General features: G+C 50.3%; 1 non-coding gene across 1 annotated transcript; it reads left to right on the top strand.

Moving 5' to 3' along the window:
• Positions 1-4,194: 4,194 nt before the first annotated feature.
• Trnal-caa (transfer RNA leucine (anticodon CAA)) lies at positions 4,195-4,313 on the top strand. Its single transcript has 2 exons — positions 4,195-4,232; positions 4,268-4,313. It is a non-coding gene; the product is annotated as a tRNA-Leu (tRNA).
• The last annotated feature ends 7,808 nt before the right edge of the window (positions 4,314-12,121 follow it).

Raw genomic sequence — 12,121 nt, 5'->3', positions numbered from 1 at the left:
CCATCTCACACAATCCGAGACGAAACAGGCCGACACGCTCTTGAGGATGGCTTTCAAGACCGCTCTCCGCCTGCCGATGAGTACATCGACTGAGAAATTATTGGCGCTGGGGTTACACAACACCCTCAGCGAACTCACAGAAGCCCTTCACGTCTCACAACAACAGAGACTTGCGCGGACTCACACGGGCCGGCAGGTCCTACAAACTTTGGGCTTCAAAGCCACAACAACACGAACCCAAGAAACCTGCACGATACCTCGTCACGTCCAGGACAGGTATCACATTGCCCCAATACCACGCAACATGGACCCTAACCTACACTCCGGAAGGAGGAAAGCAAGGGCCCAATACATAGAGAAAACATTCAGGTTCGATACCACGGCCCGTTTTACGGACGCCGCTATGTACGGAACGAAGAAAAAGGGCGCAGTGGCAGTGGTATGCGACCGCCGAGGCCACGTCACCTCCAGTGCATCGACCCGCCCCTGCACGATCACGGAAGCGGAAGAACTGGCCATCGCGTTAGCCATCCGCGAAGGTCAACACGCAAGAAAACCACTGACGATCCTCACGGACTCCCAGCAGGCCCGCCGCAACTTACTACAGGGAAGAATCGCAAGACCTGCGGCACAAGTCCTAGCCCAAATACCCAAGGAGGACACTGACGACAACACCATCATAACCATCATTTGGATACCGGGTCACGCTGCCATCACGGGTAACCTGTATGCCGACAGAGCAGCTCGAGAATTTGCATATAACCGAGCACTCATCACGCCGACTGCAGATGACCCTGACCCAGTTGACCCCGAGTATTCAGCAATCCTGAACTACCACAGAGGGAGTCGCTTGCGACATCCCCCACCCCATCGAATACTAAAGACGGAGGATGCCGCTGCCTGGCGTAGGCTCCAGACAGGCACTTACACGAACCTACACATATTACATCGCCTGCACCCCACAGCCTACAGGGACGAATGCCCGTGGTGTGGGGCCACACCAACCCTATACCACATTACGTGGGAGTGCACTCTACACAACATAGAACACCATGACACGAACACCACGAGGGAGCAATAGGAGGCACTGCTGTCGAGCTCGGCCCTCGACGACCAGCTCAAGCTGATCCAGAGAGCAGAGAAGATGGCAAGAGCCAGCGGAGCCCTGGACTAGGGGCCCCGACCATTAGCGATGCCCCATTGGGGCAAGACAAAACTATATTTGAATTAAAGTTTATTTATCTATCGCTTGGCTGCGTGTAGGGTGCGCGCCAGTGTGTTGTGTTGGTTGATTCTGGTGTTCGTCTCGTCGAGGAGATGCTTTAGGAGGTTCCAAGTTCCCCCGTTGAGCTTCTGCCCGTCGATCGAGTTGCACACCTCATCCCATTGCTGTTTAGAGAGGGCTTTGCAGTGTTCCTCTATAGTTCTGTTGATTTCGGCGATCTTTTTTCTGAGCCTGTGGTTGAGCCTTTGTCCCTTCCACCTGGCGAGGAGGGACTGCTTGGCCTCCAACAGGTGAGCCAGACGATTATCCATCTTTTCCACCGGAAGGTCGGTACAAACCTCTTTGGTGGTAGCTTTGATGTCGTTTCTAACCTGCGCCACCCATTTTTCGAGGCTAGGCTTGTTCTCACTCTCCGTTCGCTCTTCCCTAATTTTGCGAAACTTGTCCCAGTCTGTGTACTGGAACATGCGCTGTCTCTTCTGCTCGACCAGCCAATATATAATGGTCGCTACCAAAGTCTACTCCGAGGTTCGTCCACTTGACCACTGCTATGCTCCTGACAAAGGTGAGATCCGGTGTCGCGTCACGGCTCGACGATGTCCCGCATCTGGTGGGGAATGCCGGGTCGGTGACTAGCATCAAGTTTAGGTTTAGAGCCTTACGCCAGAAGTCCTCCCCCTTGTTAGTGTTGTATGGGTAGCCCCAGGTGTGGTAGGGGGCGTTGAAGTCACCAGCTACGATCAAAGGGGAGTCGCGCGCTGGTTGCGTGGCCTTGGTGATTAGATCTTTAAAGCGTTGTCTTGTGTTTTTGGGACTACGGTAGACATTTAGGATGAATATACTTGCGCGGTTTGCTGGGCTGGGGATGATTTCTATCATTATATATTCCACTCTACTTCCGGTCATCCTAAGGTCGTGAGTGATGTGGGTCACCTTGTTGCCAATCAGTACGGCGACCCCCCGTCCTTCTTCGTGCTTCGCTACGGGCCTGTAGCCGGACAGCGTGACGTTAGATGTTAGTGTTTCTTGTATAAGGATAAGATGTGGCTTCTCTGTGTCTGAGCAAATATATTGTTGCAGGGGAGCCCTCTTGGGAAGGAAACCTCTGTAATTCCATTCCCACATCCTGAATGCGGTAGTTTCAGTGGCCATCGTATTGCTGTTGAGTTGCTGTGCTAACCATCATACCGTATTGGTGAAGCAGCGCACTGACAAGGACAAAGTGACAAAGTGGAGAGACACAATAATACATGACACTCGCTGCACTCTCAACTATTTTATTTTAGAACGAACACTTCATCTTTATATACCCGCTCACCCTCCAACGTCAAAGATGTGCAAGGTCAGATTAACAGCACTTTTCCAAAATGTCGCAGTTTCGCCCGAAAGGCGAAGCATCGATTGCGATAGCAAATTAGTAGAGAGCTATTCGGAGTAGGGATAGTAGTTTTATCGGCTGCATAAACTTGGACACATTGGCTTACTAACTGGAATAACAATCGTGGTGTCAGTGCGCACAAGCAAACATGAATAGATCACACTGAATGACCGCAGCCAACGACTGTCAAAACACTGGCAGCAAGCGCAGGTTCACGCGGTCTATCGCTTCAACGTAAACTGAGCGGCGAATGCACAGCGCATACAAAGGTCAGAGCCGTGTGGAGATAAGAGACGGTGCGGGCTACCGGCACCGCCGGGCAAAGCGCCGAGGAGAAGTTGTTGGCAGAGGAGAAGTTGCCCCCCCTCCCCCCCCCCCCCCTTTTCCCGCTGTGTTGCTTTCGGGTGGGAGATATGGCAAGATACGCCTTTGGTGCCAGAGCACAGCGCCGCCTCGCCTCCCTCCCTCCCATACCCCCATGGCCTTTCGCGCGACGGTCGCGTTTGCTTTCCGCCGTGCGTTCGCTCTCCGTGATAGCGCGCGGAGGAGTTCGCCCTCCGTGATAGCGCGCGTCCCCCGCGCGCTTTCGCTCGCGCATACGGCGCGCGGCGACGATTTTATCGCCCTTGAAATCTATACGGATCTGAACCTCACGGCGACGTCGACATCAGACATCCGGTTGAAGTGTCCATATAATTGCTATCGCAGTAAAATATTAGACTATTAGGAAGAATAATCTCAAAACTAAAAATATAAAACTATTAATAAAATAGTATTTAAAAACACACATCATTCACATACTGCGTTTTTTAACGAAAATTATTACTGAAAAAAAAGGTGCCTTCATCAAATAGTCAAGGCCTTCAGCAAGTGCCCCCCCCCCCCCCGAAAAAAATTCCTGGCTACGGGCCTGACATGCATACGTACATACATACATACATGCATACATACATACATACATGCATACACACATACGTACGTACATACATACATACATACATACATACATACATACATACATACATACGACATAACCAATCAAGTTAATCACCAAATTTGACAAACAATGAAAGCAAGCAAGAAAGAAGGAAAAAAACGTACAAAAATAGTTGTATACGTACAAAAATCATCATGGCATCAGGTAAAAATTGGTGTGTACATTGCACGAAATGTGCTCCGTGTGCAATCAAATATACCTCTATTCATGAATTGATAAATATTCAAGAAGGTACGCGCTGGGGCCACCCACTGTCTCACATATCGCCTTGTTTGGTAGTGCGACCCCCTCTCATGCGAATTCGTAATTTCTAACTTTAGTTGAAACTTAAATGTCACGCGTGATCTACGGAATTGTTAGGCAGTTGGGGCGGAAGGGAACGGTAGTTTGTCGGCGGTTGGACAAAAATAAATATTGGATATAACATGTTATTTACATGAAAGAACGGATTACACTTGAAATCGCTTAACACGTGCGCTAAAGCCGGATGACTCCATTTCCGCACGAGGCAGCTGTACTCAATAACGCACGTTAATACCGGTGAGAAACGATGCCTCGCTTTGTATTAATGCTTGGAGCCACGGTCGACGTGCTGTCAGGATGGCCGAGCGGTCTAAGGCGCCAGACTCAAGGTTCTACCTTTCCTCTCATAGAGGATTCTCGAGGCTTCTGGTCCACGAATGTGGGCGTGGGTTCGAATCCCACTTCTGACACATTTTTTAATTTCTGTTTCCATGATGCACATGCGCTTTTTTTTTACACCAAGGAATTTTTCCTCAGTGTGCACAAACAACAATGGCAGAAGTTCGAATCCGGCTTTGAACAATACGTTCCAAGATTTTTTGACCTCCCCTTTTTCTTTCTTTTTCTTTAAAGTATCGTTAACTCCTACAATAACTATAACTTTCTGAAAGGGTTTTTGGATATACAAGGACAAGTAGCCTCACAGACGTATTGTGTATTACTGGAAGACTCTGTTCCCCTCCTTCTCGTTTATCAGCCTTTCAGGTGGTAAGTGGCGTCGTGTCTGTTCGTGTTTTATATGAACACTTCTTTTTTATATCACAGTTATTTACAAATTGTGAACAATTCCTCACAGAAGTGTGTCGTCTTCACGTCATGTCAAGCGCCGCGTTTGTGCAACACACGCGGTAGCCTCCGAGCCTGCCGACGTCGGCTGCTCGCCGCTGCCTCCGTCAACTGCGGCGCTCGGTGTTTCGTTAGTGGAAGACAGGTGGCGCCACCAACGCGCTATCGGTAAATACCCTGCAGGGGCTTTAGCTATCGGTGAATGAATGGGGCTTTAGATGACTTTAGCTAGCGGTAAACTAGTGGGCGGAATGACGAAGTCAAGGTTATCAAAGCGTTGAACCGTTGAACAAGCATGCGAGATAACTCCACTGGCCAAAGTGCTGGCTTGGCAGCTGCACGCCGCAAGTCAGCTCGTTCCCATGTTATCGAGCGCCAGTTTTCTCACGTAAGCAAATATCCAGCGCAAGCTGAGAGTATGACTAGAAAAAAAAATGTCGCAGTTTCGCCCGAAAGGCGAAGCATCGATTGCGATAGCAAATTAGTAGAGAGCTATTCGGAGCAGGGATAGTAGTTTTATCGGCTGCATAAACTTGGACACATTGGCTTACTAACTGAATTAACAATCGTGGTGTCAGCGCGCGCAAGCAAACATGAATAGATCACACTGAGTGACCGCAGCCAACGACTGTCAAAACGCTGGCACAAGCGCAGCTTCGCGCGGTCTATCGCTTCAACGGAAACTGAGCGGCGAGTGTACAGCGCATACAAAGGTCAGAGCCGTGTGGAGATAAGAGACGGTGTGGGCTACCGGCATCGCCGGGCAAAGCGCAGAGGAGAAGTTGTTGGCAAAGGAGAAGCTGCCCCACCCCTCCACCCCTCTTCCCGCTTTGTTGCTTTCGCGTGGGAGATTGAGTGGCAAGATACGCCTTTGGTGCTAGAGTTACTGTATATGCTCCCTACGGGAGCAGAGTTGCGCGTAGGTCCGCCGTCTTGGCTGGCAGGCAACCAAAACTATGTGGCGAAGCCGAACTCTGTTTTTGCAGGCGACATGCCTACCGTGTCGTCGGTCGACCGTGGGTGCTTTTCCATCGCGTGTGGACCGCTTTCCCGTCTAATCTAAAACAAAGCGCATGGAAACAGCTCACTAGATAAAATAGTCAAGAAGAAAAAAGGTGCTGCTGATTTTTAACGCGCGGCGTGAGATGCAGCGCGAATATTATTAGTTGTTTTTTGGACTTGTGCGTTCACCTGTGCAGCTTCTCGGAACTTTCCGCTTTCCGGGCGATTGGTGCAGTTGGGAGCAGAGCACCCGGTAAATAGAGAGGTTTAGCTTGTCCGGTAATTGGGTAAACGCAGGCGGAGCGGGCGTTGGGGCATGTTGGCGGAACCGTAAACGTGAGCGGCCTGTATGGTGATGCCACCTGGTGGCGCAGAGCGCAAACAGACAAAAACAGCTAATATTGCAGTAACAAGGTGTATTTTACTTCGATGCTGGCGTAAGTTTTCGGCAGCAACACGATTACGCCACTGCTCACGTTTACTGCTCCGCCAACACGCCCCAACGCCCGGTCCGCCCGCGTTTACCCGATTACCGGACAAGCTAAACTTGTCTATTGTATCACTCCGATGGAACTGCGATGGAACACCTGTGAGATCTGCTGCGCACGTTGTGTTGTTCCGCAGCTGACACGCACGTAACAGCGAACGCCAAGATAGACCGGATTAGCTTTGAACTTGGCTAGCGTTAACTTGCGTCAATCCAGTTCGCTGCAGCGGCGGCGTCGGAAAATACAAAAAGTTGTCGCAGTTTCACCTGAAAGGTGAAGCATCAATTGCGATAGCAAATTTGTAGAGAGCTATACGGAGTAATGATATTAGCTTTATCAGCTGTATAAACTTGGACATGCAGCAGCACCGGCAACGCGCAGAACTGTTGTCGACGCCGTCGGCGTTTTGCCCGCGTTCGCTCAAAATGCGTGCGGCGTTGGTGAATGTTGCCGGAGCCTCTGATATAAATAGGCACTTGGTGCCGCAGCTAAACGTCGCCTCCCTTCCCTCCCCCTTCCCCCCCTCCCCCACGGCCTCTCGCGCGTCGGAAGAAGGCGCGTTTGCTCTACATATATGGTGATTGTAAAGGAGGAAAGAGACGCCTACTTCTGCAGCCCTTAAGGAAGCACGGCGCAGAACGCGCGTTTGTTCTCCGCCGTGCGTTCACTCCCCGTGAAAGATCGCGTCCCTCGCGCCCTTTCACTCGCACATACAGCGTTCGGCGCCGCGCGGCCACGATTTCATCTCCATTGACGTCATACGGAACCTCACGGCGACGGCGACGCCGACGGCAGAAATCTTCTTTTGAGTGTCCATATAATTGCTATCGCAATAAAAATCTGGCCGGAGCATCAGCTTCTCCTCAGTGCACGGTTGCTTGGAACACACGTGATGGCGTTCGGCCATGGAGGCACGATCGGCGTTTATAAATCAGACGCGCAACTCTGCTACCTTTGGTAGCATATACAGTAACTCTATTTGGTGCCGGAGCACAGCGCCGCCTCGCCTCCCTCCATTCCATACCCCCACGGCCTTTCGCGCGACGGTCGCGTTTGCTTTCCGCCGTGCGTTCGCTCTCCGTGATAGCGCGCGGGGGAGTTCGCCCTCCGTGATAGCGCGCGTCCCCCGCGCGCTTTCGCTCGCGCATACGGCGCGCGGCGACGATTTTATCGCCCTTGGAATCTATACGGAACCTCACGGCGACGGCGACGTCGACGGCAGAAATCTGGTTGAAGTGTCCATATAATTGCTATCGCAATAAAACATATATCCGCGCACACTCGGGCGTCAATGATAGGCAACATATCTTAAACGCTGTGCAATCCTATCCTAATCGTTGTACTCCTAACACATTCCTTTTTACAAATTTAATCTAGTGACCTTCCAAAAAGGCGACATCACTGTGGCTCAGAAGAACAGATGGTTGACTTATACAACTCTCTCTTCTCTTGTAAATGTGAAAGGCTTCCACTAATTCCCTGGTCAGCTGATCCTTATGGTGCGAAAGGATTGTAGTGTCATCGAACAGCGGTGAGCACCCATGCTGTACACAATGCCCTTTAATGGGGGAATAAATGTTGCCCCTTATTAACCTTTTGTGTTCCTCATTGACCTTTAGTGCTGTGCTACCCTTCGGAGGCCCGATCGCCCCCGCGCTGTTACTAGTCGATGCTGTTGCTGGCGGTGTAAGAGCTTTAGGTACCAGCACAGGTACTACCACATTTTCGAAGAAGGATTCAATTTTGCTGATGCGTTGATTAGTGCGCTCCTCCATGGAAGCCATGTTGCTTTGGAAAAGCGAGAACTTTTCATTTATCTCTTTAATGCTGTCACTGTGAGCGTTGAGCATCTCGCGAATCTCCGATTTGGCCCTACCTGATGCTCTTTCTTCCTCATTAGTGATTGCCCTCTTTTTAGCGGGCCTCTCCGTATCGCTTTTTTCAACCATGGGGACTTCCAGAATAGTTCATTGTTGGGCTAGTTGGTTCTGCATAACTGAACAAGTAACTCAGCGCAATATAAAAGAAAGACACAAGCGTCCTAGTTTGTCCCTTTCTTGTGTCTAGCGCTTGTCCTTGTTTGTCCCTTTCTTGTGTCAAGCGCTTGTCCTTGTTTGTCCCTTTCTTGTGTCTGTCTTTTAAATTGCGCTGAGTTACTTGTTCAGTTATCGGGACTTCCATTGGCTGGGGAGAGGCCGGTTGCTTATCTGTATCGTTCTTTTCAGCCATGGTGACTTCCATTGGCTGAGGACCACGTGGCCGGCTGCTTGTCAGCCATGACGGGTTGCCTATTACTGCCCTTCTTAATCTCGGCAACTTCTGTCATGAGTCGAGCTATTGTGTTCTTCATCATCTCGTTTACGCGCTCAAGTTGTGCTAGTCTGTTGTTACCTCTATCATGCTCTGGTGGTGAGCCCCGTGTTACCTTTTCCGGCGTTCCTCAAACTCGGTCGGCCCAGGTCGGGTGGCACTCGGGTCGGCGATCCCTGTAGCAGAACCTCGAGCAGGACTTGAATCGGACTGGACTGCCTCGGCGCCGGGATCCGGATTGACCCCTGGAGCGGGATCTCGTCCTGGTTCTGGAACAAGAGCTCCCTCTGGATTGAGAGCGTCTCCGGGAGCTCCCTTTGGAGCGAGAGCGTCCCCTGGATCGGGAGCGCTCTCTAGGCTCTTGCGGTGGAGGTTGTTGCAACTGATTCTTGATCTCGCTGCAACGGTGACGAAGCCCCATTTCTCGAAGTTTCCACCGTCGCTCTCTTCCATCGTCTCCTTCTGACGACATACGGTATCTGGAATCTCTCCTTACACGTTTTGTCCGCCGTGGGTGTGGGCCCCCGCACAACTCATACTTTGGCGTGCACTGGGGTTGATCGTCCGGGTTGACTGCCCCACATCCCCTGCAGGTGGACTCTTCGGGAGTCGGGCAAGCGTCGGCACGATGGCCGAGCTTGCCGCACGCGTAGCGGATATGGACTTGTTTGCGATTAAGAAAGCACCTCACAAGGATTGGGCCATAGCGCACGAAGTCCGGAACCTTGAGTCCGTCGAAAGCTATGATGATTGTGCCTGTGTTCTTAATTCTCTTGACCGCCAAGGCTAGCGGGTTTCTCTCGTTGGCGATATTGCGATCCAGGTCCGATGGACTGTCGTTGAGGTGGATGTGTCTGATTAGCCCTTTACACGTTGTGTGGGGGGCGGCCTCATATGCACTGACTTCAAACATTCTTCCAGCCCCATCACGTGCCCTGATTCTCGTGTATTTTGAAGCGTTGTCTCGGTTGGGTGTGCTGACCACCATAATGTTTTGTTGTATGTTAGGACAAATGATGTCCGAGTTCATCTGTGTCATGGTAAGACCCGCCGCTTTCACGATCGCCTTACCGATCACGATCGGTCCTGTCTTGGCAATATTCAGCCCTCCGCGGGGTCGTATGATAATTTTGGCATGTTACTTGGACATGGGAGGCATTCGCGACGCCCTGATGATCTTGCTCTTGAGTTTATCTTCATTGTCCTGTGTTATGATTAAGGCGCCGGCATTAGGCCTACTCTCCCATATGCCGCCGCCAGGGCGGTTGGCGGAGTCCACCTTGGCGGACATACGCTTCGAAACTGCCGACTGCCATTCAAATTCTGCCGAAAATTATTCAGGAGGAAGGTCCTCCCCTTCAACCGTCATCAGCATAGTCACTGACATCTCGGAATCGTTGCTGCAGCAACCCTTGGTGGTGCTGATCGGCGCTACGCCGTAAGTCCCTATATAAGAAAAGTACCGCCATCTACTCTTTCCTCCGCCGCCTCCTCTCCTAAAGCGCTTGCTTTTTTCTCTACTTTTTGCTTGCGAAAGCCAAGTCGACGGTGGCGCACCTAGAAAGTCCACGTTGAAGCTTTCAGGCCGGGCGCGCGCCGCCGCCGCTGGCGATTGCGGCTGCGCAGAGGACTTTCAACATGGCTCTGAGGCGGAAAAAAAGAAAATATAAAGAAGTGAAAAGCGCGCGCTATCATCGCCCAATCGGAGATACGGGAGAGAGAGAAGCGGCGTTTATCAAAGGATGGCGGTACTTTTCTTATATAGGGACTTTACTACGCCGGGCTAGGCTTGTCGTTAGGGCCAGCAAGGCGGTGGCGTGGTCCGAGCACAAAAACATTCATAAAATAGAAAAGAGACCACCCAACGGAGAAAGTGTGATATCGATGTGATCTTCTTCCCCTTAGACGTGCGTTGGTACCAACATTTTGGAGATCAATGGAAATCAATAGAAATCAATGGCACGCGAATTTCCGTTTTTTTTGCAACTCGTTTGAACCCGAGTGCACGAACCGGTTCAGAAAGCCCAAACTGGTTCAAAGCGTTTTAATTTTCACTCCGGAGCTGAACCTGAACCGAAACAAAAAGTGTTAACTCGAACGGAACTCGAAAGCGTTTCGGTTCAACACCCTGCATGGTGTCAAATACAGACGTACGATTTCACACAGCGCACAGTACAAGGGCCCGCTGCCTCTTTTATTCAGGTATAAACATGTCGTGAGTGGTGGCAGGAGCTCTAGGTCCAAGAACTACCATGGTCTTCTCGTCAAATATTGCCGCATGCCGAGTCGACAGTGTTTTCGCTCGCTGGTGTTGCATGTAGGATGACAATTAAGTTATCATAGCACCCTAAGGTCAGTGTGCGCTTTTAATTATTGCCTCTCGAAAACACTGCGTAGTAGCTTTCTGTAAGAGCTGCCGAACACACAGAGTGTCATTATCATCATCATCAGCCTATATTAATGTCCACTGCAGGACGAAGGCCTCTCCCTGCGATCTCCAATTACCCCTGTCTTGCGCTAGCGTATTCCAACTTGCGCCTGCGAATTTCCTAACCTCATCATCCCACCTGACTTTCTGCCGTCCTCGACTGCGCTTCCCTTCTCTTGGTATCCATTCTGTAACCCTAATGGTCCACCGGTTATCCATCCTACGCATTACATGGCCTGCCCAGCTCCATTTCTTCCGCTTAATGTCAACTAGAATATCGTCTACCCCCGTTTGTTCTCTGATCCACACCGCTCTCTTCCTGTCTCTTAACGTTACTCCTAGGATTTTTCGTTCCATAGCTCTTTGTGCGGTCCTTAACTTGTTCTCAAGCTTCTTTGTTAACCTCCAAGTTTCTGCCCCATATGTTAGCACCGGTAGTATGCAATGATTGTACACTTTTCTTTTCAACGACAGTGGTAAGCTCCCAGTCAGGATTTGGCAATGCCTGCCGTATGCACTCCAGCCCAATTTTATTCTTCTGTAAATTTCTTTCTCATGATCAGGGTCCCCTGTGAGTAATTGACCTAGATAAACATATTCCTTTACAGACTCTAGAGGCTGACTGGCGATCCTGAATTCTTGTTCCCTTGACAGGCTATTGAGCATTATCTTTGTCTTCTGCATATTCATCTTCAACCCAATTCTTGCACTTTCTCGATTAAGGTCCTCAATCATTTGTTGTAATTCCTCTCCATTGTTGCTCAATAGGACAATGTCATCTGCAAACCGAAGGTTGCTGAGATATTCGCCGTCGATCCTCACTCCTAATCCTTCCCAGTCTAAGAGCTTGAATACTTCTTCTAAGCATGCAATGAATAGCATTGGAGAGATTGTGTCTCCTTGCCTGACCCCTTTCTTGATAGGTATCTTTCTACTTTTCTTGTGGAGAACCAAGGTAGCTGTGGAATCCTTGTAGATATTTGCTAAGATATTCACGTATGCCTCCTCTACTCCTTGATTACGCAATGCCTCTATGACTGCTGGTATCTCTACTGAATCGAATGCCTTTTCATAATCTATGAAAGCCATATAGAGAGCTTGATTGCACTCCGCAGATTTCTCGATTACCTGATTGATGGCATGGATATGGTCCATCGTAGAATATTCCTTCCTGAAACCAGCCTGTTCTCTTGGTTGACTGAAG

Source organism: Dermacentor silvarum, chromosome 4 (assembly GCF_013339745.2).
Source record: "Dermacentor silvarum isolate Dsil-2018 chromosome 4, BIME_Dsil_1.4, whole genome shotgun sequence".
NCBI lineage: Eukaryota > Metazoa > Arthropoda > Arachnida > Ixodida > Ixodidae > Dermacentor > Dermacentor silvarum.
Note: the sequence above shows the minus strand (reverse complement) of the source record. Positions and strands in the feature narration are given on the sequence as shown.